Genomic DNA, 25,377 nt, shown 5'->3' with positions numbered 1-25,377 from the left:
CTGGTGTCCTTAAAGAACTCCTTTAAGGACTGGGGTGCTACTCAATGTACCATCTCACTTCACTCAAGCTGCTGAGCTTGCTCTCATATATAACAACAGACATTACCTTGTTTTCCAGGATCTCAGTGTGCTTGTGAACAAAATGTCACAAGACATGAATCTTGAAGGAAGCTAGTATTATTTGCAATTTAGAGCAAGTATAATGGAGTATGAAGGTTTAACTGCCTGAAGCAGAAGACTAGGCCATGGAAGCTTGCTGAGTCTCATCTTGACCGAGAATAACTACTTTCAGACAGAAGTAGGTAAAATAAATGTTTTCTGTCATGATTCAGATCGACAACATTAGAAGTCTGTATTCCCTTCACCCCTTAGTCCACTGCCTGAAGGTTACTGAAAGCTGGATCACAAAACAAGCTCAAGACATTGTCAAAAGGTGTATCAACCCTATAAAGCTCATTGCAGCCCTTTTCCATATGCTTTAAGTTATTCCGATTGCTTGGGAATCTGAACTCCTGGGTTTGCAGCCCAGTAGTAAGTTTCACTATACTGATGATTTGTCTACAGCATGTTGATAAATGGAGTTCTCTGGAGAGCACTGTTGAAGGTTCTACAGTCAGTGCTTGTATCATAGCTAGCGGTATTTTATCATAAAAGTTGTGAGACACAATAGGAGACTCCAACACAGGAGATAGACTGTAAGAAAAGCAGTGTGTACACATACACAAAAAAGGGAGAGGAAGAGAAGGAAAAGAAATTGCTTGATCATCTAAGTCCTTCAAGAGAGGAAGCTTTACATCAATACAGGTGTAAAAACACCTTTTAGCAACCGTCTCACTAGGCAGTATTTCCCACTGTCTGATACTTCATCAGCTATAATACAATAGTTCACTTACAGTTACAAGCACCTGGCTGGGCTGTAGTAGCTCTTCCTGAAACTCATTCTTTTCACTTAGCTATAACACTTCCTCTTCCTCCTCAGTCTGTATCTGTTCCTTTCAAATATGAGCCAGGGGAGCTGAAGGACAGCTATTGACTTTTGTGCAGGGTCAACCCTTCAGCAGGTAGAGTGAGAACCAGAAACAGCAAGTGGACTGACTAAACAAGCACACCTAATGTCACCTTAGCATTTGTTTTTCCTTGTACTCCCAGAACGGCTTAGTTAACAGTTAGCTCAGTGACTGTGCTTTCACTAGTTGTAAGCTAGTGATATGCCAGTAATGTAGAAAAAAACATTTATTCTCTAAACAACACTCTTTCGATGATAATTCATTTGTCAGATGAGAAACCAGCTTCTTCCACCCTTCTGCTTTCCCCAAAGCGCAGAAGTAATATTTTCCCATGCTATCCCAGCTGCTTTTGTGAAAGAATGACAATAGTACATCAGACACTTTACTGAAGTTAATGTTTTTTGTAGACAATGCTGAGCTCATAAAAAGTGAACTTCACCCCTTTTTATTGGGGAATAAATCAGTAGTAAACAAGCAGCAGTGGAGGCTTTTTCTTGCCATGGAAAGCATTCAGCTTTAAGCCGTTTCTAACACGGCATTTGATCAAATGTCTGCGACAACCCTGTCTGCACCAGAAGAGATTACAAAGTCACTAATAAAGAATAACAGAGACAGACATGGTCTAGGTCTCTTCTGTGACTCAGGCCAACCCCTAAATTGGGTTTCAAGTTCATGAAACATGTTCAGGACAGTATCTGAAGTGGGATTTTACTCTCGAGCACTCCCACGTGGGGTTTACTCATTGTTGTCCATGCAATGAGATCCCATGTGTTATCCACTTCCTGCTCTGAGACAAGGTCTAAATCGGTGCCTAATCGTCAAGTAGTTATTTAGTGGACAGGCTGCTTGAGAGATGCATTACCAAGGGAAAATGGAACAAACTGGAAGCAGGTCTGCATCTACTTCTCACTGAATTTTAGTGAAAGTCGAGCATTAATTTCCTTATGGCTTTTTTAAATCCCAACCTACAAGAACCTGGACCTTGACCAAACCAAGAAAATTGATTGTAGTTTTTCTGCTGACTGGTGGGAGTTTACACATCGTTTCATGACAGTACAAACTGTTGTTTAGTTAATATGCCAGGAAAATGAAAAACCTGCTTCTGACAAGAGCTGTTGTCACTGTTACCTTTACTATTGATGAAAGGAATATGAACACCATTACTTCTACTGGATACTCACTGCATTAGAGTCAGCCAAACCTTTCAGCCTACAGATGATACTAGAAGACTTAATGTACCTTGGCTGACACCCTTTTGAAATTTATGAAGAAGCATTCCCCAGTATTTGATCTGACCTCTGTGTTTTGACACCTAGTGTGATATCCGAGATAAATCAGATCAGATTCTCATCTGATCTGCCAAGGACCTGTCATGATTAGCTGAGCTCCATTCCTAGATCCGAGATCTACAAAATGAGACACCTTCATTCAATTATTTATTTATTAGCCATATTTTTGGCTGGAAGAACAAAGATGACATCCTTCTTTCCAACTTCCATTCCTCAAACATATCTAAACAACAGCTCAGACCACAAGGGACCACCCAGGTGAGGCCGTTATAGAGAGAAATGGAAGCCACAGCAACTGTCAGGCTCCATTGTTCCTTCATCTTCTTTCCTTCAGAATGGTTCATGGAGGTTGTATGTTAAACCTGCCAATTGGAGACATCGTCTCTATGTTTGCTTTGCAGAATCAGCTGCTGGATTCTTTACAAGCACCTAAAAGTCTTGCAGCAGGAGTTTGCAAAAGAAGATGACCCTTATCATGAGTTTAACCTTGCTGTAATGCATTCAAAAGGAGCTGGGTGATGTTTGTACCATATCTCTCAGGTATGTTGGGAGCCTTGTATGACCCAGAATGTGTCCAGTTTTGACAAGCAGTATGTATAATACAGAATATTACTCATCTTAATGGACTGTGCCCCCCTGCTGTCCGGACTACAACACAACTGCTCCAAAAACCTTGCAGTGATTAGCTCGTTGATCTGCAAAATATTCTTCTTGTCATACAGAACAATAAATCCTAGAGCTCATGTTCTCCCAGGATGATCACTGGCATCTTCCTACGGCCATCACCCTCACTGGGCAAGAGTTATCATCTTTTACTTCTCTCCTGTTCCTATATAATCCCCATTGTTATATAAAAGATAACAGAAGGTGCTATGGCCTCTCACACATGTCTTAAATTTCCTTGATGCGCAGTGACAGAATTTTTCAGTCCTGTCACTTACTCTAGTTGCGTACTGGCACCAGACAAAAAACAGATCCAAGAGTATATCACTTGGAGTCTGCTGTGCATTATCTTTGTTTCCAAGAACTCTTAGGAAGCCTTACCTACCTGAGTATAATCTGAGTATAGCTTGTGCAGGTAGAGGCTGAGTAATGAAACCTTGGACCACTAACACTGGATGCACCAGCTATCATCCTAAGAATACTTTTTGTTTCTTTAATTGTTGAAGATCTTCTTTATAGCACATTAACTTCACTAGTGATGTATCTGAAATGACTGGTCTACGTGCCCAGGACAGAGCTGTCAGTCTCTCTGACACATGTGCTTTCTGTATCGCTGTGACATGGGAGGAGGGCATTTGGCAATGGCTCAGCCACTGTGGCAGCAGTGGTGTGGTGTTGAAAGTTTGGGATCTCTGCAAGGACAGTTGAGTTCAAGTTCAAATCAGAAGAGTACGAAGATAATCCATATTTTTTCATCCCAGTCATAGGCTGAACTCTTGCGTACTTACTACTACTCCTCCACCTTGGCTGGCTCAGAGCATGTAACTATTCACTTTAGAGGGTTTTTTTGCCTATTACAAAAATTAGAGACTATCACTTGAGAAGCTAATTATAACATCTATGCAGCACCAGCTGATGCAGAATCACGAAAACAAACGTTTTCGTTTTCTTGTATAAACACTTCTTCAAAGAGAAAAAAAAAACATCTCTAGAAAAATGTTACTAAAACCCTGACCACTAGCTGCTAATGCTCTTGGTACTATGCGATGGAAGATGGCCTGTCAATAGCACGGTGGTAAGGAATCATTTTCACTTCCATTGCAGCCCTTTCATCTGAGGACCTAAAAGCACACCACAGTCTGGCTGTCAAAAGCTGAAAAAATATTACAGTTATTTTTTTGTTTAGACATCACCTCCCCCCCGCCCTCAGACATCAGAACTTTTCCAGGACATTTCCTGTTAATTAGAAATGTGTTTCTTAATAGGAATTTTTCAATTCATCTTAAAAACCCCCAGGAATCCTGACTCCCAGGAAATACTGAGCAAAGGTAATAGAGAAATATTTTCCTCCCCCACCAAGGACACATTCGTTGGAAAGCAGCAGCTGTGAGAAACTAAATTAATATCTGCACAGTTTCAATGCCTAGTGAACCACTCGAATCTCTGTTGCAAATTCAGGAGTGGCAGAGCTATGAGATGATCTGTGGGTATGTGTAGTGATAAATATGCAGGTAAGAACCCTGTGATTTTAATCAAAACAGATTGCAGTAATGGAGCAATGGAGGTGTTAAGAAGTATCTCAGCTGTCCATCTTAAAGCAGGCAGAAGGCTGATGAGATTTGCTCAGACACTCCCTACTTGCCATGACTTGGAAATTAGACTTTAAAAAGGCAGAGAAATTAAAACAAGAGATAAAAAAGGAAACAATTCCTCTCAAAACAGGTACTTCTAACATTAAAGGAGGGGATCAACTATTGTCAGCTTCTATTGGATTCAAGCACTTGCTAAAATCTGCATTAAAGCAACAGGTACTGCCAGAGAGAGGGCTGAGAGCCATAGCCCTCTGCAGGAACCAGAGAAAGGTGCATTTTGAGGTTTGTTAATTGCTAATCCCAAAAGACTTCTGTGTGATCTGTTACGTGAAGAAACTTCATGGTTCAAGAATTCCCACCAACGCATGACCTGGCTATCTGTTCCCTCAAGACCACGGTATCCAGCAACACACGTGTGTAGGCACTGGCATCATGGTGCTCTTCTCTTTATCTATTGCCATGCAGACAAAAGATGTTAGGAATGTGATCTGTCCTGGAATACTCTCTCTTTGCAGACATGGAGAACATGCATTGTCTTCAGGGAATACAGGCAATGCTTTTACACAGGATTACTAAAATGAAACTGTCTGTCAGAGTGCATTTTTACAAGGTTCTTCAGAAGATGCAACCTTTTAAAGGAAAAGTGCTAATATAGCTTTGCCAAGAGCATGTGACTCTTGAGGCTTCAGGCATCTTCTCAAACACAAATGGATTAAGACTGAAGTAAATTGAAATGTTCTCAAAGAGACTGAGGGAGTGTGAAACTTTTGACATGGCAAGCAAAAACACAAACAGTTCTGACCTCATCATCTTTCACTGCTGTTTCCATACACTCATAACTACAGAAAATAATTTTCTTTCCATTCCCAATTCCAACAGGGAAAAGGAATCAGCAGGGATGCTCAGTGTAGGTCAAATTAGATTAAATCACAGTAGAGAGCAAAAATTCGTAACAGTCCTAAACCATCAGCCCTGATTTTTTCCAGCAGAAATAATCAAAGCCAAGTTGTTGCTATTTTTTTTCTTCTTCATTATTTACATTGTATTCATCCTAAGGAGAAGAATTTTAAGGCAGCCAAATCTAGAGTAATTCCAAAAACTCCATTGTGTTCCCCAAGGCTCACAGAGAACAGGTGCACAAAGAAATGTGATTCTTTCAGCAGCACTTAGACACCACAGATACAAACAGGTCCTTGGGATGTGAAGCTCCAAAAAGAAATAGTCATAATTCAGAAATTTTCTTCATAGTCTTTAATCAACCTCATGAAAAGAGGATTGTAACTGTCAAAGAAGAAAGAAAGAAGCCGATTCCCTCATTCTTAAAAGTTCTAACATCTAAAATGCAGCGTGAGAAGTTAGAATACATCCAGTTTCCAAGTTACACTGTGAAGACTTAACCTCTAATTTATATTTAAACAACTTTGTTTCTGCCTCCATAGCCAGCTGATGAAGAAAAAGCATCCTGCATGTACTCTGCAGTTTTCTATATAAGAAATACCATACCTGGAAAAACCACAAACAGCAACAGATCCAGACTCAGTGACACCCCCCTTTAATAAACAGCAAAATGGAAAGACACTGATTTGAAGGCCTTTGCCACCCCACCCTGCTCCAAATTTGCAGACTGAACTTCTTGCTGGAAGTTAAAAGGGAAGAAAAGCATTAACCAAAAAAGATCTTGCTGTCTGTGGGTATCCAACCACAGTGAAAAAGAGGGAGAAAGTACCCTCTGGAACAAATGCATGGAGAAAGAGGCAGAGAAGAACCAATGGGGAATGAAGTTCTAAACAATGTTTGTTTAACTAGAGTAATATGATGTCTAAGATACAAGGTGGTACAGGTATTAAAATCCACTTTCTGTTACAGAAGTTGTTTGGTGATGTCCATAGCCCCAGATCAAGGGCCCCATGACATCCATGTGTGGTGTAGATGTGGCAGAAAGCCTTTTCTCCAAAAAGATTTTGTAATTATAGTGGACAAATGCCATTCCTTCACTTTAAATATGGAAAACTGAGTCACAGACAGCTGGCATGGAGACACTCAAGCTCCTAGAAGCCTCTGCATTTAGACCTAAATATTCTACTCACTGCAAGACTGATTAAGCTAATCATCTCTGCTGAGTCCCATCAGAGTAGTTCAAACACAAACACCTCTCAGAGGCATTTTAGCACCTTACAGCACCAGATCCTGACACCATACTGTCCTTTTCAAGAGTCTGCCTTCATCACTTAAACTCTTCTCATTTAAGGGCAAACTGGCAGCGTATGCTTGATGTGGATAAATACCCACAACTCAGAGCTCTGCGTACACCCTGAAGCCACCTGTGTTTCATCTAGTGCTGGCTCTGCATGTTTAAGAGCAGCCCCCTTCATGGCAGGGAGAGCACTTACAACTAAGGGCACCTGTATGCAGAGAAGGACACTGATTTGCACAGTTAATTCACGGTTGATTTCTAAGCTCCCATAAATCAGAGTTTTCATGTGCAGAAAGCAACCATCACACATTCTAAGGGCCTTGCCCACCCCACTGGAATTACCATTAAAAACAAACCAACTTTTAGATTACCGTAGATGCACCCTACAGCATCCTGGTGATCATTGCAATGACATTTATACCTCAGATTGATTCAAAGAACAGCAATTAAAACAGAGAGACGTTTTGCCCCATCCAGCCCCTGAGGTCCTGCATTAGACATCCTTCAGCTAAGGGTGAACTCTTCTCTCCAGCTAATTTGTCATCTTTGGCTTCAGCTCTTAAATGATGTTTCTATTTCAGGGAAGCTGTCTAGTTACTGGTTCACAGATCCTACTGTACATCACCTTTAAATAAGACCATTTGATTTCATTTCAGCCTCTGCCCATTCTACCTTGGCTGAAAAACTGCATATAGCAAAGCTTTACCAAGGCTGTTTGGAAAGAATTTTAATTAATTGCTTTGTGTACAATTTAGAATTCAGCAAAGGCTCATATTTCAAAGCCATCAGCATGACAGTGCCACAAAAGGAGAAGGAAAAATAACCCACTGAAGCCAACATCCATAAAAATGTGAAAGAGCTATGGTAAATTCTGAATGATAAGCATAAAAAGGAGCCCTGTGAGAGACAAAACCTTCCACCGTACAGTGAATATTTTGAGCTAAATTAGCATGATTATTCAATTATAAACGACTTTGTCTCAAAAGTTTTGTACTCTTACCATGGCAAATCTCTCTAGGTCTATCCTTGTTCAGGATCTCAGAGCAAGAACAGACCTTTCCCAACTAAACAATGAGTTTGGCTGTTTTTCAAAGCAGAGCAAAAGTTCAGAGATCAGAGAAGGTGTTCTTCTAGTACCAGTAACACCTTTGATCAATAAAGTATGAAATATAAAGAGCAAATCTCAGGAATTAAAAGAAAAAATAAGTCAGCTAGGAGAAAACGGCTGCTGAACACATGCGATAGTTAACCAGAAGTGCCAAACAGATTATGTTTGAGGTGTCTGCAATAACAGGATATTGAACTCAGCAACCAAGAAGTGCCTTCCAGTTTCACAGTCCTAAAGACATTTTTGATATATGTTTCTTAGTAGTTACCTGGCTGCTGAGGAGACAAAAAACTCTGCCTGAACATACTGCAGCTGCTATTGTGATTCCACCAAGAGCAAAGGAGCAGGAACTCAGAGGAGAGCCAGGTGTTTGGAAATGACACTGCTGGGACTTGTAAGAGCTGGGATCATTCCTAATTTCTGGCATGACTTTAACCAAGTCAATTATCATCCTGATTTCTAATAGAGAGATTTGCACCCTAAACAAAGTGCAAGTAACTAAACTTAATTACTTCATTCTTTTTATGTTTCCAATTGTTCCTCAGGAGAGATTCATTAGTTTCCCCCCTATGAAGGCCTTCCCTGCCATCAATTTTTCTGCTGAACTTGATGCTAGAGGTTGTCTCTTCATGCTTGTATGTACTACCTACCTTAGAGGAAGCCCTAATTGTGTTAAATAATAGTGGCCAAGTGGCTACAGTTCTTAACAAGGTTTAATCACAGCCACCTTCTGAATAGGCCACAGATAGACTGGAGACAAGATTGATGGTGAAAAGGGCAAGTGAGATGCCTTTGGAAATTATACAATCTGTCTAGAGCAGAGCTGCTCTGAAACAACTACTACATTGTTTAGGGCTGCTGAGTATAAGATACTCTTGTTAAGGCTGTGCCTACACAATTATTTATAGAATAAACTCACTGTGCTTCCTTTGGAGCTGTTCCAGAGCCCAGCCACCATCAGAGGAAATTAAAAACCAAACCCCTCGATGAGGCTTCCTGCAGCAAACTCCCAAGCTATACGTTCAGGCTGTCACGCTATAAGCAGCCTGCTGTCCCTTAAAGAAATGTAAGGGCACAGCATTTATTGTTACACGATACTCTCAAAATGTTTGAACCCTCAAAATGAGTATAAATATCAACTGGAAAACCTCAAGAAAAAAGGGTTTGCAACATCAGTTGTCCCACCAACAGGTATCACAAGTGTTATGCAGAATTCACATATGCAGGACCAGACCTGAAGGAAATGGCATCTGCTGAATCCTAGAATATCCCAGCTTCCCTTGGCTTCTGTCAGAACTTAATGGCTATTTAAACACAGTTGTTTATAGGAAAAGCTTCCAACGTGGCACTCTGTTAACTGTTATATACAGCCAAACAGACTCAGGAAGAGACCCCTACTAAACACAGGAATCAAAAGCTCTTAATAACCCTTTTTTGGTACCACTAAAATTAATAAAATGATCCTAGTTCAAAATGAATTAAGATAATTGCTGAGACCATGGATGTGTAATGCAGAATTACTCAGACTATGCTCAGAATTGGATGTTTAATCTTTCATGTAATACACTGTTAAATGTGCACAATAAGAAACAAATGATACATCTCAACCCTAGTTGCAGATATGTTGCCCTCTAGCATGGTTTTGGGCTCCTACCTATGGATAATGTAGCTGATACCAAATATGCCTCCAGCTTGTGACTTGTCAGGATCTTGCCTTTTTAGTTTATTTTACTTCAACAAGCCTCATCAGCCTTTCCTGTCTTTCCTGCCTTTTCTTGGACATCCTACAGTCTCTGCTGCTACACCTTGCCCAGCAAAAGTGTTCCAGGGTGGGAAGCTGCACTGCTCTCCATGTCCTCCTCTTCATTCACAGAGAATACAAGATGTTATTACACCCAGACCGAGATTTCAAAGCAACTGGCTAGAAATCCACATACTTTCTGAAAACTGCCTACAAAAATGATATCTTCGGGATGTTGGTGCTGTCCATTATTAGGTGCTAGAGACCTGACAGCATAGAGGCAATATATTAGTGTCACTTCATATGTATTAGAGGGCTGTGTGCCACCTTCTGGCAAAGGGTTAGTTTGGGGAGTGCTGTGTGTGAGCCCAGCTGAGAGTCAGCTCCTAGCTGCCAAGACTTTGAGCACCCAACAAAACCAAGACAGACAATGGAAGCTGTGAGTGAAAACCAGACTTGCTCCACCGCTGCAAACCTGTGCCAGATCTCGCTGGTTCCAGGAGGGCAATGGCCCAAAGGCACCATCCAGCGAGTAGCTTTTGAGTGCACAGCAGGCTATTTGTGACCAGGAAAATCTGCCTCTTGTGCTGTACTTCCATACATGTTTAATCCCAGTGCCTGAGGAAGACATTAGCAAAGCATATGCCCTGCGAATGGAGGTGAATGAAGCACTTCACTGCAAACGGAGCCTAACATTTATTTTGAGTGTGTGGTGGAGTCTGAATTCATGTGATAGAGTAATCCTGGATGAGGTCATGTGTTCCTCTGAAGGGGCTTTTTGTACCCCGGGTTAGTTAGCAACGCTTTTTCTGTTATGAAGCATCTGATTAAACTCACAAAAGAAGCGGCTTTAAAAAACAGTCTCAGGCAGAACTGAGAAGTGAATAAATAAATTGTTGGGTTTTTTTTTTCTTTTTGTTTTAACCAACAGGAAAAGGAGATTGGAATAAGATGGGGAAGGGGCACAAGAATGGGATTCATTATTCTCGGATGACAGGACAAAGATTCTTGATCTATTTCCAATTTTTCTACAGAGCCCAGCACCATGGCAGATACTGGTTAGACACATCCACAGGGCAAATTGAGGGATCACAGTGCACTATCCAAATGGCGCAAGCCTTCTAGAAGCCATCCTCTGACTCTCGCCACACAGCGCCTACCTTCTGCAAGAGTGAAATCCATCACCAAAACACTGGGCTTTTGTGCCATTAAGGGGAGGTAAACTAAAACGTGCCCACTGTTTTTATTTGACTTAGCCCTTTGGCTGAGAATATTTATCACCCTGCAGCTCAAGAAACTTTGGTAGTGCTTTGCAGTACCCCTTATGATGTGGCAGGAACACCAGCAGGGAAAGAGTGAGTTATAACTGATTTCCCCTGCAGGACACACACCCAAGGTCAGCTTAGATTGGAAAGTCTAAGAGCAGCAAAGTCTGAGTTGGTTTGCAGTGAGTTATCTGTAAGCACTCAAAGATGCTTATAAACATTAAGATATCTGTTGTTACATACCTGTACTCATCAGAATTACATTATTTCACATTAGTTATTTGGTGGTGTCAGTGATCTCCTATATTAGAAAAAGTTATTAACTCTGTTTCTCTCATTCTGCATTGTTTCATTCAGTGTTTCCCTGTCCTCCCAACTGGATGTCCAAGCAACCAGACAGACACATAAAGGTTGGCTCTATAAAAAGAGCACAAAAGAACTGTGACTGAGTGATGATAAATTAACAGATAACAACTGGTTGAAAGTTTTTTTTCCCAACACATTTTGCCATTGAAAGATGCCATTCTTCATTCAAGTCTGAAAACTCCGCAAGAAGAAAACTGAAATATAGTCAGCAGCATTTCAGGAGCTCTCTCACTCAAGAAAAAAAATCCATTCTGCCCTGAAAGACCTTCTAAGGTAATACTCTTTGAAACCAGTGATTTCTCTGCTAGGGCTTGCTGTGAAAAAAATGGCTTTTTTGAAAACACACCCCACTCAATCATTTCTTCAACCTCCTTTTCCTGATAAAACACAGACCAGCCTGGACTTCCATTTATGAAAGTGAAACTACAGTGTTTATGCTCTCCTTCAACCCAGGACAAGAGGAGGAAGAGAATGACTCTTACAATCATTCACACCCCTAAGAGTGCAGAGATGTGCCCATGGGAAAGATATTGATGCATTTTAAACCACTGTTATACACCAAACTGAATTTTCAGGTAGCAAAATACTTCAAAACAGCAGTTCAAGAGGCAAAGAGGGTTTTATTGAGGTCTGACTCCTTGTCCAATTACCTTCCTGTTTCTTACCACCTTTGCGGACACTGATTCTTCTATTTGCAAGGCAAGTTCTGCTTGTAATACAAAAAGGTATTGTAACTACAGATAAATAACACTCGCCCTGCACCGTCCAGGCATGTTTGGCTGGAAATCATCTTGGCAAGGAAACAAGCAACTTGAAAGACTGGGAAAAGAGAAGAGAGAAGAGCTGAGGAGGGACCGGGAGGGGGAGCAGAGGTGACAGATACTGAGGTTTGATTGCAGTGTGTTGATGCATTAGCCAACTCCACATTCTCTCTTCCTACAAAGCATGTTAGACCAGCTGGTGAATTTGACCTGGGGCACTCCAGTGATTCACAGCAGCTAAAAATATGTCTCTGTATTACTTTTTTAAAAATACAGGTTTTGGGTGAGGCAAAAAAGGATAAGAGTGTGTAAGAAGGATGCTGCTGAATGAGTTCAAAGGAATGATGCAAGCTGCAATAGGCTGGCTGAAGTAATGTCTCACATGGGTTATGCTGCTGCTGCTTAAGAGGTGCAAAGACTGAGAAATTAAAATGCTGCATAAAAGGCACAGGGTTTCTTACAAATTAGGTTTATTCCCTTTCTTATGTGAATTTTGAGTTGAAAAAGCCAAATAAATGTTCATTTGAGTCAGTTTTTTAAAATATATTTGAGGTGACATTTACAAGAGTGCCTTGTATGTTGGTTTGATTTGGATCCTCCTACTCACACAGCATAAGACAAGGAGCAATATCCTCCAGATTTGTCGTGCAGGGACATGTGGAAGGTGATGGCAGGCAAAGGAACAACGCAGTTCACTTCTGCTCTACCAGAGCCTTAGGTTGTGGTGCTGTGAGGATGGATCTTTCTAGAGAGTAGAGACTCCTTTATGAAGGCTGGGAATATAAACTGCCAAATGGACTTAGTAGGGAGTCAGTCTGCTGCTGACTGATGGGAAAATCAAAATGAAGTTTGATATATAAGGCAGACAAAGAATATGTTCACCTGTTCAATGGAATGATGAGGCGTAGACCATAAGATACCTTATAGCAAGTGAGAAATGAAGAGGTCTTCCACTAAATGGATTCCCCAGGCCCAGAAAAAATATGTCTCAGCAGTAATTGAGACAAAAGCTTCCCAACCAAGAGTCTGCAATCTCTGAGTCTTCTGAACCATAATGAGAGAAATGAAGTTAAATAGAGCTGGGTTGTTAGGGCTGGACTCATGGAGTTTCCACAGAAACATGTGCTCTCAACAGAGACTCCAGAAAACGCTCACAACTTCAGGATTAACAGTGTGGTCTCATGGTTCGAACTGAAGCCTGAAAGTCAGACATCCTGCACTGAAATTACTTTATAAATCATCTGGTGTGTCTCAGTTTATCTGCTGGTAAAACCTCACTGGGAGAATATATGTCTCAGGGAATTCAGTATTCCAAGGAGCTCACAGGAAAGGTATTGTCAAATCCTCATTTCCGTAATTAGACATCTTCCTGAAGAGTGCTAGAAAATTGCTAGAAAATACATAACTAAAAAGCAAAGAACTGAAGTAGTATCTCCTGAATTGTAAGGGAAAAAGAATCACCGACAGGGAAATGTCTTTTGCACTGCAGAAGAAAGTCTGACCAGAGATGTGCAGCAAACATTCAGATAGCTACAGGACTGCTTGAAATGCTAGGGTAATGCTAGAAAATTGAAGACTTATTCTGAAGCCAAAGCACAGCCAAGCCAATCACCAGAATATGGAGATGAATCCATGGAAATAAATGATAAGGTTAACAAAACCCACAGAGAAAAACACTGGAAAACTGGAGAAAAATGTGCAACTGAAACAAAATTCCTGGGTGCAGCTAATGGTCTTCTGTCTACAGAATGCCTTTTCATTTTCAACAGTCTCTAGACATTTTATGAACTCAGAGGGATCATTCATACACACAATCTTTCTCCATGATGAGCTGTATCCACCATTGTGTAGCAATGTCTTCTGCTGTTACACAACTGAAGTGATTCTTGCTTTCGGACAGGATGTAAAGAAGAATACTACATCCAGCTCAAACCACAGATGGAGTTTTATAGGAACCACAAGAAACAAGCTAGTTATTTTACGGGGCACATTATTCAAACGTGTTACATATAAACTAGAAAAGAGAAACAGAATTAGAAGAGGTAACTATGGGAGATTTAGCACCAACCCTATCTGGTCCAGCTCCCAGTGATTGAGATGAGGCACAAGTGAACAGGGGATTCAATCTGTCCTTGGAGCTTGTTTTTTTTTATTAAGAGCTCTGACATTTGAGCATCAATGTCTGGAAATGGGAACTCAGAAGAGAGAAACAAAACAAGCAGGTCAGTGGGGTGCTTTTGAGCTGCATTCAGATTCATGGCAGGGTGCACAGCAACCAGCCAAGTAGAGCAATTTGCTACAAACTTGAGAGAAAAAAAGAGGAGGACTAAGCATCTGCTTTTTTTCTCCCATCTGCAAAGCAACCTCTGTTCTTACTGTACCTTTCAGAGCTATAAGAAAAAAGCCACTAGTAGATACAGCCTAGATAGAAACTGTGGATTAGAAACAGCAGAACACAAGTGGTGTGAACAGCAACAAAGACAATAGATTCAGAAAAACTGTCATGTTCTAAAAGCAGAAGCAGGACTATAGAAATGGGTCATCTCAGAAGGACTCCATGGAAAGCAGAAGGTTCACACTTACCCTTCGCTTAGTTTCCCACCAAAACCCCTGTTTACATTTACAGGTCAGAAGTGAGTTTTACCGATTAGTCTCTGAAGACACATGCAGAACTCTGGACTGTTAAATGCAGAATTGAATCGGGTCCACAGCAGAGCTACCACAGACACTGAAACCTAGATCAGTGCCTTCTCCAATATAAAAATCCCCTTTCACAGCAAAGGCAACTTTTGCACATAATCTCACAGCAGAAATCACTCTTGCCTCCTGTGTACATACTGTCCCTTTTAATAAAGCCTTTCCTAATGGCAAAAGCATTCTCCTGGTCTCTTGGCTTTTTCCTCCTCATAGCAAAGACTGGAAAAGCTCTACAGAGCTTCTATAGCTGGAAAGGAGCTACAGTTTTCTAAACTTGCCTTTGGAAAGTTTCTTTGCCAAGTTACACTTTGTCAGGAGCTCGTGATTTTCTGGATAGACACTGGAGACTTCACTTCGAATTAGTCTGAGGGATTTGCTGATGCAGTTTCAAACTATGAGGTTTGGGTGCTTTTTTGCATGAATCACAGCAACTTACATTCAAGCCACATACAAAGCTCTGCTTCATTTCCAGACCTTCTCCACAGTGCTTCTTCCAAAACCATCTATAGGTTTTCCAAAGCCTGTATCATAAAGTCCTAAATGGGTTTGTGCTGAGATGGGAAGAGCAGAAATTCAGGAGTTCTGAATTTGCTTCCCACTCCTTTCATGCTGAACAAGAGTCTCTGAGAACAAAGCAGCAGCCAGTTCTGGAAATAGGAGCTTAGTCTCACTTGTCTCTAAAATTCACAACTGATTCACAAACACCACTTTTCTAGGCAAAGTAGGAAAAGAATCATCAACACTCTTGATAAATACAATATGGATAGGTGAATAGGTGATCTGCTATGAAAAAAGCAGATGCCAAATCAATAAGTTTAACAAAAATATTGGTGAAAACTATGCAGTAGAAAATACGCTCTTTGCATTTAAATAACCCTGAACCACTGACATAGAAAAAAAATACTTAGTGTAAAAGTGAATAGGCTAAACACACTGAGACCACATTGCTTGTACAGCATCTCTCATGAAGCTGTTTTTCACATTTCCTCCTGAAGGTCAGAAGGAAGCGGTGAGCCAAAATCCTGCTCCATACATCCAGCATCACATTTTTCCATATTTAAAGTGATTTTAGCTGAATGAAAGTCACATACAGAGAAAAGCAATGTGGAATTCTTCTGTTTTAATGACTTTGTTACAACTAAGTGCAGAAATAATTTACATGTATATTGGTCTGGAATAAGAGTGTTTAAGTAACATGAATTGCTATGGATTATGTTGCTCAGCAGGATGCTTTCAGAACTCACTGTGGCTATTCACGTATGGTCTGTAATTTTACTGTCATTTAACTATATATCTATTCAAGCACTGAAAATGACATCTCTAAAAACATCTCAGAACTCAGGCATAAAAGCCTGTACTATTCTTGACAACCAGAAATATTATTACGTGCCTCCTGTCATTAGCAGCTTTTGGTTGTCATCTTAAAAGAAGCTGGGGAAGCACATGGGTAACCCTTCATCAGACAATTCTCTGCTTTTAAAACAACTCTTAGTTTACTTGGGTGGCTTTTCCTTCCCTCCAGAGCTCCTCTGTCCTTGGTACTAGCATCGGGAATGTGCCGGAATGTGCGCATTCTTCCAACTCCCCACACTACAGGAGTTCCTTGAAATCCGACTTCCAGTAATAGCCCCCAGGCTAGATATGTGCTTGGCCTAGTTCTGTCAGATGTGGTAGCATCAGTGTGCATCTTTGGCAATCTAGGGTAGCGTAGCAAACTCTTTGTAGAACAATATATCTAATGAAGAGTGAAGATGGAGTGAAATCAACCACGGCTTGGCAAGACAGAGGAAAAGATAAATTAAATTCACAAAATATGAAACAAATTGAGTGCAAGGCATGTGGAAAAAGAGAGGAGACTGTTCCTAAGAAGTGTTTCTCAGTGCTCTGATGTAAAGCAGAAGCACTTATGTAATGGAATGGAAAATACAGGCATATACACAGCCCTGAGCAAGTGATTAGTTGTGATGGTGACTGAACTCGGACAAAAATCTGCACTGCTGCTTCAAATGTCAACACTGTTACACTAATGGGAGACTTCAGAGACCTCCAACAACAACCCTCTGACCTCCTTCTCTTAACCCACAATGACTTGAGACCTGTCTGAGCTAAAGTCTTAGCTGGCAGCAATTTGAGCTGTGGAATACAAGAAGGGATGTGGAGCTCAATTATCCAGCAACAGATCTCCAGTGAAATCAATGCAATTGTGTCACATGAGAATTTGGCTGGCAGCCTTCACAGTCTGCATAGGAGAAACCATCCCCTCAGAAATGCAAGCTGGAGTGAAGCGGACAGGGAATAATGCAGACAATGAAGCGCTGCTTCATGCATGAGAAGTGCTTGATGGATTCTAATTTCCTCTCTGCCAGTCTGGTTTTATCCTCATGTTACTCCATGAGCAGTACTCCTGACCTATATAAGCACGAAACAAATTGGATCTGGACAAGGCATCCTTTGCAAAAAGGAATTTCTCTGCTATATAATTAAGACAACATCAAGCAGCTCTACTACATGCATGTTCAACATCCTGTATCAAAGTGAAATAATTGCTCATGTTAGCAGAAAAAGCTCTCTGCCCATGTGAAACCACTGAAGATAGACTACACAGACTCAGTTTTTATTTACACTAAAGCCCCCTTTTGTCAGTGTCATAGGGCAAATTCATAGGATGTAGGATTATAGGATTTATAGGACATATTTCTATTGATAGAAATTGCACTTTTCTTACATCGTGTGAGGTTTAAGTATATACACAGAAGCAAACATAGTTTAAGGGTTCCTGCACATGTTCTGAGCAACATAAACAGTACAAGAGAGAGTCAGGCCACAATCTGGAAAGCACTACATCGATTCAGGATCAGTACCCTGTTCTTGCAGAGGAGACTTCACCCATTTGAATAGTGTCAGAGGGACCATTAGTAATGTGAAAATGTAATCCCTCACAAATCTGGAGGGATCCAAAACAAAGCAAATGAACGCTGTGTCCAAAGTCACCTTCCTCAGTGCTGACATGGCATCACAATACCAGAAGCATGGGGCTTCTGAGGACACAGATGAGGCAGTGGCTCTGAGCACCTTGAGGTGCGAGAGCCTACAGACCAGTGCTGGAGAAAACATGGACAGGGACGCATGGCTGGCTGGTAGTAAACTGTATGTCCTTACTTCTACCAGCAATCCTGACAAATCCCAGTGTAGTACTGCTAAGGCAGATAAACAGTGTATGAAATATCCACCTGAAAATGACAAAGTACAAATCATGTTAATGCATTTGAGAATAGTGCTCTCTTTAGGTCCTGTGTTCTTTCCATCAAACATGGAACTGCAGCACTGGTAGTGCTGGATCCCTGTGATTGACTTACTAACTGTAAAGTATATAAGTCTACATCATAATTAACACTTGGCAGTGGAAATATAAATCCACTGGCTTGTAGATGGTATATCCTCCTATAAACCCTGCACTTGGCCACCGGACTGGAAAAATAGATAGGACATTCATAAGGAATACTCACCATGGGAAATGCCAGCATTTTTTCCTGGAAGCTATTTACATTGCCAAAATAATTCAGTAAGAAAAATGATCTGAGACCTTTCTTTTAATATGCATCCTGTTCTCATTTGACTTGTAGGCTACAGTGTGCAGCATTCATTCTGAGTCAGATGTGAATTACTGTAGTACAAGCAATGCAGAAGGGAAGTACAAGCCACAAGTAAAGGAAAAATATGCATTACACTGTGTCTCACTAAGAGGAGTGGATTGTCTACACATCATAAGCTACCTTTTTATCTTTCTTGGCATAGACCTTTGTCACACAGCACAGGGAAACTATTTAGGAGGATTGAGCACATCCAAAAGAAGCTGGCTTTCCAAAAGGACCAGTAAAAATAAAGAACCAGTGCAAAGTGGACACTGAGCTCCTTTTGAAAGCCTAACAAACTGACTTCTGACTAAATGAGATCATGCCAGGACAAAAATGAGGATAACCGCTAAGGACTTGTACTGAAGTGTACAACACATGCTGAAAGTGAAACTTTCCTGTCTGACTAAAGGCTTTTCATCAAACCAAAGAGGCAGAAAACCACAGCCACAAGAGCATTGAGCTTGCAATTGACACTCACCTGCTCGCTCTGCATCCTTTGAGGCAAGCCCAAAACTGATGGACAAAATCTGTTTCCAGTTCTTTTGATTTCTTGGGAATGAAAAGTGAACTCCTTTCCTGGAAATAAATATCTTTTTTTTCTTATCCTTTTCTAGCAGGAGTTCCTTAATGGTGGAAATAACTGTTTAGCCTGTTCTGATGGGCCAACAGGGAAACAATCTCAATTTAACTTCTATGTATACTCTGAAGAAGATATTTATGTCCCTTTTTAGCTTTGTGCTGACTGAATGGTGTAAAAGAGCATAAATTTAAAGAAGAATCAAGAGAGTTTACATGAAATTATGGTTAATATCCTAATCCCATAAGAAAATTTGCTTTTGTAATTTTATGTTTCTGAGCTTATCATGTTCTGGTGCATCTGAGGATAAGGCACAGGCAAATGCTCAAGTAGGCAGTTGAAGCAAAATCATTACAGTGGAATTTCCCCAGGCACCCAATTTCAGCCAACATCTATACACATATAGTCAATGCTACAGCCTGGCATGGGGATGAGGCAGACTACTACAACAGACCTTTGTTGTGACTATGATTCAAGCAATTGTTTTTAAAATCTGTATTAAAGATTTCTGTTCTACCACCCTGCACTTTCTACTCAATTACTAAAAAGAATATGTTTCCTAGGCATGAAACAATATCATTTTTGTGAAGAGTTTGGAAACCGAGCACTTCTGTGAATTGAAGAAAGCTTCCTTTCTCTTCCCCGTGCAGTTCTGCTTACAGGGAAAGAGCTTTCTGTGTGAGTAATCTTTCTAAGTAGGAAGCAGAGCTCCCCTATTGCTAGGGAAGAATGGACCTCCAGTAGGCTAATATGTGATGGATGACTGAATGCAAACTTGGCAACGTTGTTCTCCGCTACCCAAAGAATACAAAATGCCAGAGGCTATTAGCATACAGGCACTCTCTAGTTGGAGGTTCTGAAAACTTGGCACAATCCCACCTTAGTTTAATTGAAACTACAGTCGCAAGACAATTAAGGATGTGAATTTGGAGACATTTCTTGCAACAAGAGCAACTCAGGATGAATTTATCTTTGGTGACTGACTCATGCATAAGCCAAACAAAAACAGAAATGGAAAGTTATTCTCATTGACCCCTGAGTAGCAAAATCTCACCTTTGTTTGTGAAGGGCACTTTATGGGATATAGTGTATATTAACTAGTATTTTTTAAAGTTTACATCCAGATATACTCACTGAAGCTATAGGACTTTTTTTTCTGTTGATGATGTTTTGTCAGCAACAGGATGTGCAGTATATAGGAGAGAAATAAATGATGCTTAGAGAAATCCAGTAAAATATTACATTAAGGCCATGTCTAGTTATAAAGGCATATATTTCATTCCAGTCAATGCTAAAAGGAGACACTAAGTTATTCAAACTTTGTCCTTTTGGCAGAAGACTCCATATTATATTCCTTCTTTCAATGCCCGAACACCTTCTGCTGGATCAAGAGGCATCTCTCGTCAGGCAGAATCCCAGGCTGACTCCTCCTCCCCACCCTGCCCATTCCACACAGTTAGTTACATCATACAGAGAAAGATTTCACTACCTGGAAGAATGCCTGGGTTTTAACTTTTCCCACATGTGGAAGGCATTTAACTTCAGCTCAGTTTGGACAAAGGGTCAAACGCATGAGTGGACAGTAAGAGCTGAGTTAGGGAAAGTTTCACGCTGGTATAAACCCCACAGCTCAGTGGAAAAGGAGATGGCTCAAGATTGTCTCTTGGGATTGTTCATTTTCCTTCTTTCCAGTAGTCCTGTTCCTCAAAGAGCTGCCTTCCTCCTCCTTTTTTCTCTTTACTACACAAAGAACTGTTTTGAACAGCTAAGAATAGCAATTGTAAGTTGTTTGTGGCAGAGACCATCACTTATTATGTTTATTCACTCTTTCTACTACAATGAGCCCTGAAGTACTGTTGTAATAGTAACAACATCTTCAACTTCTAATAAACTCTTACACAAATCCAATAGAAACCATGGCCAGCAAGTCCACTTTGATATCAAAGAGTTTAATGAATTTCCTTAATAACAACCCTTATTTCTCAGCTCTTGACTTCAAGTTATGATATTTCCTGTCTAGAACTTACTAGTCCTACAAATGCTTGCACTAGTTTTACATATCTCTGAGCCTGGGCGATGACAAAATCTACTCAACTTAATTCACTGTGACTGCTAGCTTCCATAGTTTCCTTCTTCAATAACAAAGATTCTTCCACAATATTACATCAGCAACTTCCTTAAAACTACTAAGAGTAGCTACTACCTTCTACAGTAGTTTCAGGATTCTATAGTTTATAACCACGGGGATTGATAACAGAGAGAAGTCTTTGAGAAGGGTGTGCTAAGTTCACACCAGAAATTAAGTCTGAGAAAGTGCACATTGGTAAACCAGAGCACAGTTTTAAAGCCCAATATCTCAAACTGCCACAATTCAAAACAAATACCGTGTTATTATTGGAAAGTTGAGATTTCTAACGTTCCAGTGATGTAAATCATTCATTCCTAAGGCGAGAGTTTTATGAGAAACTGGACCCTAAAATTGTTAATGACCCTTCAGCTTAGCAGACTGTGATGGCACATGTCCAAGGATGAATACATCAAGTCACAAGTTGCAAATTAGAGTTATTTTTAACCACTCTGATTTCTCATGTTTCAATAGGTGTCACACAGGTAGGACAGATGTGTGTGTCACTGCTGATAAAGCAGACACCACGCACTGCATTTACACTTACTTCCAAATGTAATATTCAAGCTAGAAGGTACCAGGATTCAATAATGGAAACAACTAACTGAATAAACACTGTTTCTTCCTTACAGATTTGCCAACATGGGACATCATTTAAAGCAGACAAGTATTATACACCCCAGTACACTTCACTGCTGGTTAGCACCACCCAAACCTCTGAACACAGCCTACAAAGCTGGGTGAACAGATGTACTGTTGTGTTGTACCAGGAAAGGGGCATAGAACTGCACAAGCAAGTCCAGTATTTCAAATGGTGTTACTGGAAGGGATGCAAGGGTTAAAGCTCAGGCTCCAAAGCAACATCACTTCTCAAGTGTTTCAAATACACACTTCTCAGTTCTACTTCACTCTTAAAAAGGATAGAAAAGTCCCAAGAAGCACAGACTCGGCCATTAATCTCATTTTCTTATCAAAAAGTGAAACAATAGTCAAGAACAGATTTTGACAGTCCCTTTACAGCAGAACATGTCAGAACATCTTCGTATATGTGTGGGTTTTGGCTTTTCTTTAGGTATTTCATAAAACGTAGTAATATGAAAAAGAAGCCACCTGACCTGAACTTCAAATGCCTTCAGAAATGCTGTTCTAGCAACAAAATAGTTAACTGAACACTGAGGAGAAATGATCCAGTCTTAAAGAGCTGGGATTAAATATATATATATATAATTTGCATTAACAGAAATCTCCAGCTAACACAGTTGCTCATAATTTTGTGGACTTTTAATCTGAGTTTAGGAATATTCTCAGTAAATTCGAAGCATCATTAAGCATCATTGTTTCAAAAGGAGGATTGGATCTGGCTCTTTCTCTTTTCACATGCCTATCACCACCAATGTACCTGGATGATATTTCTTCAGCAGAAGGTCAGCTTCCTCTGCAAATGAGACATGACATTCTCATCGGCAGGCTGTATGCTTTTCAGCAGATCCTTTGGCTCCTTTACAGCTTTGGAAACTCTGATAAAGTAATTGTAGGCATAGGATTAAGGACTAGAACTTGCAAAGAATTTTCCCTGGGCTGAAAGGAGCCAGACGTTAAAATTAATGAACAAAAAGTATGGGAAACAAGTAGCAATTTGCTGAGGATAGTGACTGTGACAGGGTCAGTGAGGATGGGGGCAAGCAGCCCGCTGTACAGCATCCCCTGTACAGCAGGCCCCTTACTCTGTCCCTTTCCAGCTGCTAATGGTCCTGCTCAGTCCAGATGTGCATCCTTTCCTGAGTAAGGTGCAGAGGTGCAGTAGCTGTAAGGGAATACTCTGAGAACTCTTCCAAGTACCTTCAAAATTCACTGCCAGAGAAGGTGAACTGCAGAGAGATGGATTCACTTTTGGCTGAACAATTTTGTTTGCTCAAACATTTGCTCCGAAGTTCCCAATAGCAGTAAAAAAAAGAAAAGGCATCATAACACTTTTCTGCCAGTCTTCCCGGGATTCAAAGGACTGTCACAAGTCCCCACTGTCCATGAATCACTAAAAAAGCTCAGACGAGAGCACCCTTAAGATTTCACAGCTTTAAAAGGCAAATGCATAACATATAATGATAATCAGGAAGTGTGTAAAATGAATTCCCATTACTTAATATGATTTAAAAAGAAAAAATAAACTGGGGAAAAAAACCAAAGACACCATCTTGACAATAAGGCTTTACCCAGTCCATAGTTACGTGTGCCTCACTGGTTTCTATATTTTACATGAAGGAAAATTTGATAAATATCTTGATTATGCTTTTTAATTTTATAAGGTCTCCGCTATGCAGGAGGACATGCCACCATCATTGCAATCTGAACAAAACCTTGTCTTGCATAGTATGACACATACTTTTCAGAAGTTTAGAATAACTGCCCAGACCTCTGTCTCCTAGTAGCCAGAGAGCAAATCAGGCAGGGAAAACTCTGAAGAGGTGACGTAACATCAGGTTTTCAGTAAGTGGGCTTAACTCCCAAACGAAGCTGAGGGCAATCACCTTCTCCCTGTCTGCTTCTCTATTTTAAGCTAATTTGAGCCTAACTGGTAAGTGCAGACACAGTCATGCAGAAAATCTCCGTGCACAGGACAGCAAGTAGTTAAGACACACCATAAAGCACCTCCATTTTTCCATGAAGATGGAGAATTTCACCCTCCCGGCACCCAGAACCCTCCCGTTTAAGCACAGGTAATTAGATATCAGTTGAATCTTCCTTTGTTTTCTGCTTCCCACTACAGACTGGTGTTACCATACTTCTAAAAGAAACTGCCTCCCAGTGGGGGCAGGGAAGATAGTGACAAAGGCTCCAGTGCAAATAAGTGTGCAGACAGCAAACTACAAAGGGAAGGGGCCTGACTTCTCGGGTCGCACACAATAGCAGAAGGAGTTTACCTGGGAAGTTAAAGAACTGCAAGTGAATTTAGTCTGACACAAGAGGTGAGGATGGGGATAACATTTATATTACTTCAGTTGCCAAGAGGAAACCCCAAATATGATTTTCTACCTTTCCTGTCAATTAGGTTCCTGTCTCTATTTCTGTAGATATCCAGCATTCAACCAACTCATCCTTCATTCATTCACTGGATCAGATTGATAGCACTGAGACATTTCTTACATTATTATTCCACCAGACAATAAAAACAGCCATGCTCCAATTCAAAACTAGCTCTCAATAAGACCCTTGCCTATCCAGACTGACAGTGTCTAATGAGGGTCATGACAGAACACTTTGGCATTGCGAACTTGTGTGGGAGAAGAGGTTTTAATTCAGGAGGGACTTACCTTACAGACTGACTGAGCTTAGATCCCGCTGTGAGCAGTCTCCATGAAATAAATAGGATGTTAAAGTCAGCTGCTGGTTTCTGACTTTGCTGCCGTCCTGTCAAAAACTCAGCGAAGTTGCATGCTCTGATTTTGTAGGTAAGTGTGAAAGGCAGAAACGTTTGACAGTAAAGCAAACTGGTCAGATCAGCCAGATTCTGCTGGGTTTATATAGCTGAGCTGCAAATCCTGATTCCTGGCTCATTCCACTGTAATAGGATGCCTGAAGGCATTTTTTTTTTCCCAGTTTTGCTTTAAAGGAACAGCCCCTCTCTTTGGCTTCGCTTCTGAAAGACACACAGGCACACTCACATACACACACTGTCATCCCCAGGCACACACACACTAAGAATTTGCATGCAATTTATGGCTAAAGAAGGAAATCCCTGAGCCATTCAAGAAGAAAGTCAGCTCAGGGCAAATGACTCAGGAAGCAGAATATTTTCCTTACAGCATCAGCAAGTACCTTATCAGGAATTTTAATGCCCTCATCCCCATTATTTTAACATCACGAAAGAGTAGAGAACTTCAATAAAATCAGAGGAATCACCAGCAGGATTTTGACTCCTAGAAAACATAATGGGGCTGAAATGCAGTCAGTGGACATCGATCCCATTCCACTAGATCAGCTGAAGGATTCAGATGTACACAAGATGAGGAGCTGGCAAATCCCCTTTTTTTCAAGCCTGTGATCTCCTTCACCTCCTTTTGTACTCCTGCTCTTTCAAGAGCCATAGGCAGAAGAGTGGAGAAATCAAGAAAGTCTAGTGAGCAGAGCCCTAGCCTGATTCTTTGTAAAAAACAGAGGAGATAAAAGCCTGAAGCAAATGACTCAGGAGGGACTCCTTTTCTTCTCAGATCTGATAAAAAGAGATTATGTGGCTGCACATGTGTTAAGATAATCCAACTGCTTTTGTGAGCCTCGTGGTCTCTCCTTCATCCCATTCTCCCCGCTTTCCAGGCCAGAGCTATCTGTGACACCCAGAGTGCTCATCTGGGACCTTTTCGGG

General features: G+C 40.8%; 1 protein-coding gene across 4 annotated transcripts in view; it reads right to left on the bottom strand.

Moving 5' to 3' along the window:
- Positions 1-24,654, bottom strand: part of TNC (tenascin C) — a 72,370-nt gene extending 47,716 nt beyond the window's left edge. For 2 of the 4 annotated variants that reach the window (XM_030507170.1, XM_030507171.1), the window contains exon 1: positions 24,329-24,647. The gene's annotated coding sequence lies outside the window, so the exon portion shown is untranslated. Of the gene's footprint in view, positions 1-24,328 lie in introns of all 4 variants that reach the window. The other 2 variants (XM_030507173.1, XM_030507172.1) reach the window with 2 other exon arrangements.
- Positions 24,655-25,377: the final 723 nt, after the last annotated feature.

Source organism: Strigops habroptila, chromosome 15 (assembly GCF_004027225.2).
Source record: "Strigops habroptila isolate Jane chromosome 15, bStrHab1.2.pri, whole genome shotgun sequence".
In the NCBI taxonomy this organism is placed as follows: domain Eukaryota; kingdom Metazoa; phylum Chordata; class Aves; order Psittaciformes; family Psittacidae; genus Strigops; species Strigops habroptila.
Note: the sequence above shows the minus strand (reverse complement) of the source record. Positions and strands in the feature narration are given on the sequence as shown.